This window comes from Anser anser (genome assembly GCF_964211835.1).
Source record: "Anser anser genome assembly, chromosome: Z".
Taxonomy (NCBI): domain Eukaryota; kingdom Metazoa; phylum Chordata; class Aves; order Anseriformes; family Anatidae; genus Anser; species Anser anser.
The window spans coordinates 58,102,288-58,106,517 of NC_139723.1; the positions used below are offsets into that span (position 1 = coordinate 58,102,288).

The following is a 4,230-nucleotide window of genomic DNA, read 5'->3' on the forward strand; positions in this document are numbered from 1 at the left end:
GTAAATCCAGGGAGCGGGAGTGGGGTTAGCCGAGAGTTCTGGGGAGGGGTTGTTTGCGCCTTTCAAGGTCGGAAGGCGGACAGTTCCTGTTAGCAGGGAAGATGAGGGAAGAAGTGACCTGCACATCGTGGCTGTGTTTATGCGGTGTGGAGTCCTGTGTCACTGATACAGATAATCTGAGAACGCTTGTGTCCAGGTGTCTTCTTTTCAGAGTGTTGTAAGTTGTCTGTGAGACCCCAGGTGTTTCGGCAGGGAAGCGGGGGGTGGAGGGTGGGGTCAACTTTGCCTTCCATGGCTTAAAGCCCCATGCAGTATTGAAAGCGCAGAGTCCAATCCTGCCCTAGCTTCTGCAGGCTCCAAGAGCCTACAGCAACCCAACAACATGTCTCGAAGGCCCAAACTCTGCAGGGTATATTGCGACGGGACATTCTCTAGTGCTCTCCAAAGCTTGCAGGCCAGCAGGCTTTGGAGAAGAGGATGCTTTGCCCAAGCAGGGTGTTTCCATCCGTGGCAAACGTACATACTTGGAATGGTACGTCAGGAGAAGCATCCCTGCACTTAGCGGCACCTTCAGCTTGTGGTTAGGTAGTGGTAGTCATTAGGTAGGTCTCGGTAGCGAATGGATGTCAACGCAGCACCATCAAATCGGAATCTGATTTGTCTAAATTAATAGTGGGCTATTTAGCGCGTGTTTAAAAGCATACCCCCAGCCCAGATCCGCCGTAGTTAAAGGGTTTGCTTGCAGACTCAGTGCTGTGTTTTTGCGAGAACACTGCACTTTGTTGGCAGTAGAGATGAATTCTTGCCAAAGCTACAGCTGGGTGGCTAGTGAAGGTGGCGTAAATGATAAACTGACGCAGTTTTGCTTTTGTTGCCGTAGCTAAAGGAACTCAATATGCAACGGTGAGTAGAGGATGGGAGTTGAAAACAAGAGCGGAGGAGTGAAATTCTTTATTTAGGCCGTGTTAGGAACACGATTCAGCACACATCCTAATAGGGCGACTGCATATAATAATGGGGTGTTGGAAGAAGGGTGACTCTAAAAGGCAAAGGAAAGGCAAAGCACAGGTCATACGCTAGTTGTGGAACCTGGTGTTTCTTTTATCTTCTCCGAAGCAAAGCCATACAAATGCAATCTGTACAAAAACCCAGGGTAAATATGTTCTTGTCAATCGGTTCTCCGTGGCACTCTTCTGATTTGTTTAAATACACAAGTGTAGGCCTTCCTCGTGTTCAGCAGACGGCAGGAACACGAAGGTTTTACGCTACACAGGAGAGCAGATTTAGGTTTACCACCAGCTTTCTTAGGATTACAGAACCGTATATGAGTTTCCATTTACAAGGAAAACACGGCTCTGCGAGGCAAGAGAGTTCTTGCTGCAAGTCCTTCCTGGAGGGAGTGATTTTTGCACCACGGAAATCCGGTATAAAATGTTTTAGAAAATGGAGATTTCCTATGAGGGAATTCTTGGTGCCTCTTATGCTGCCGCAGGCCACCAGAACACATGACCTTCTGGGTCCAGAAATGCTTCATGAGATGCAGCGTAGCTGCTACGTATGTTGGCACCCTAGTGGTGTCGCAGCTACAAACGTGCCCGTTCAACCGGTGAACTAAGCCAAGGAGCAAGAAAGCAACCGGTCTGTGTGAAAAGCTTAGCATGACAGTGGCTTCCTTCTCGAACGAGGCATGCCTCCTCTACCCTTCATACGACATGCGCTTTTGTTTCGTGGAGGAAAGATTTAGAACTTGCATTATGTGTTGCTTTACAGTCTGCCTTCACGTTCCCGACCTCTGCCTACTTTTGGGCTGGTCAATATTTGGTTAGATTCAAAGCTGAACTACCTTATTCCTGCTTCTGATGGAAATGTACCAGGAGGCCATCAAAGCGGACCAAAGCTGGTGAAGTTTTGCTTTATCAGAACTCTTCAAATGCCAAAGAGCAAACGCACAGGTGTGTGTTTCACATCGGAAGGCCGATGCCAGCGGCTAGCAGCCACAGGGAAGGCCAGGGGAAGCCTCTTTACGTAAGCAGCAGCAGCTCTTCCATGCCCAGTTATTTCACGATTAAAGAACAATGAAACCCTGTTCACGCTGAAATACTTACTAGGAGGCCTTGCTGGTCTATTCCTTTCTGACTCAGTTGGCCCCAGTGGTGACTTCTCAGCTGCAGAACAGAGTATTTTGGCACGTGACCATGTTACAGGAGGTGTCTGGTACCGTGCAGGGTGTTTAGGGGGCAAAGATGTGGAAAGGGATTTTGTAGTGGTGTTTCGTAATGCAGGGGAGATGTGGAATGCTGTGCTACTCCCGAGAAGATCAGGTAGGGCTGTTGGAGCTATTGATGCCCATTTATGAGGAGGCAGTTCTAAAGCTACTGGCTTCAGAGTAATTTTGTTTGCGAGGCAGAAAGGTTGACATCCACCAGCTCCAGCTCCTGTTCAGAGAGCTTCTCCACTCTCCCCGTACCAAGGGCTTCTCCCAAGACATTCACCATTGTTCTGAATCGATCCCTGTGGAATAAAAATGTCAGAGAAATGACTCCGCATGTTACCTATAAGGTCTTGCGGTGAGCACGTCACAGTCCCTGGAGTATGCAACTCATCCGGCTCTCTTTGCGATGAGACCACTTTTGGAAGGGTGGGAGGAGAGACTGTGGGGCACAGCAGAAGAGTCTGCGTTGTCCCTTTTTGACACTCCTCAAGCAGAGGAGTGCCTGACCCTGTAGTCTGGCCCAAACCCTGGAGAGCACCTCTGCATTGCAAGGTGATGAGTATCAAATGGGATCATACTTCTTGGAAGGCAATGCAGGTGTTGATGGGGTGCTGAGAGCTTTTGAATCGGATGGGTGTTTTTTCCATGTCTGTATCAAGTGCTACCACACCAATGACTGGAATGCTCCGAGCTTTATGCGGGAGCATGAGTGGGTCGCTATTACAAAACGAGAGGGGGAGCCTTCAGAGTTCATAGTCAAACGCACCACTGGTCCCCAAGGATGTGCTTTTTGGTGTCAGAACCAACGGCATTTGTCTGTATTCCAGAGCAGACACTCTGAAATTGGGCAGAGGCCAGAGGAGGGCCACGAAGGACGATCAAGGGGCTGGAGCATCTCTCTTACGAAGACAGGCTGAGGGACTTGGGGTTGTTGAGTCTGGAGAAGAGAACCCTCTGGGGAGACCTTATAGTGGCTTTCCCATACCTATAGGGGGCCTTCATGAAAGCTGGGGAGGGACTCTTCATCTGAGAGTGCAGTGATAGGACTAGGCGTTAACGGCTTTAAACTGAAAGAGGGTAGATATAGATCCGACATTCGCAGAAAGTTCTTTACTCAGAGGGTGGCGAGTCACTGGAGTAGGCTGGTGGGGCTTTGAGCAACCTGGTCTAGCAGAATGAGTCTGTGGCCATGGCAGGGAGGCTGGACTGAGATGATCTTTAAAGTCCTTTCCAACGCAAACTGTTCCGTGATTCCATGATCTTTAGTGCTGAGAACACATCGATGTTGTAGTTGTTGCTGAGCAGCGCTTGCACGGAGTCGAGGCCTTTTCTGCTCGTCATGCTGCCCTGCCTGTCAGCAGGCTAGGGGTGCACAAGAAGCTGGGAGGGGACCCAGGCAGGACAGCTGACCACAGCTGGGTCGAAAGGGATGTCCCGTACGTTATGACGTTATGCTCAGCACTAGAAACCGGAGCACAGAAGTGGTGCGGGGAAGATGTTCACGGTTAGGCTGTTTCTCACGGCTCCTGTGCTGGCTCCCCGCAGGCCGCAGCTTCCCTCGGGGCATATCGACCCTCTCCCTCTGTTCTCCTTTTACGGGCTGCGCTGCAGAGCAGCCTCAGCTCCAGTGCCTGGAAGACCTTCTGCTCCGTTCCTGCTCCTTCTCCTTTTCTTCCTCCTCCTCCTGCTTCTCTTCCTCCCGCTCCTCCTCCTTGTTCTCCTCACACCCCGGTGTTCACGGCTCTGTTTCTCACACTTTTTCTTCCTCACTCCGCACTGCTGGGCAGCGTTTTGTCCTTTTTTGCCCTTCCTTTACTATGGTTTCCCTTAGGCGCTGCCGTCTTGGCTGCCGGGTTCAGCTGTGCCCTGTGACGGTGCTGCCAGAGCTGGCTGGAACCAGCTTTGTCCAGCACAGGGCTGCCCCGGCTTTTCCTCAGAGGCCGTCGGTGGCCCCCCGGTGCCAGCACTTGGGCACCTACATCTGGTCCAGTTGTATAGAAATGTATATGTTTTTACAG

General features: G+C 50.8%; 1 long non-coding RNA gene across 4 annotated transcripts in view; it reads left to right on the top strand.

Annotated features, from left to right (window-relative positions):
* Positions 1–4,230, top strand: part of LOC310890340 — a 133,109-nt gene that overhangs the window by 26,873 nt on the left and 102,006 nt on the right. The window lies entirely within an intron of this gene.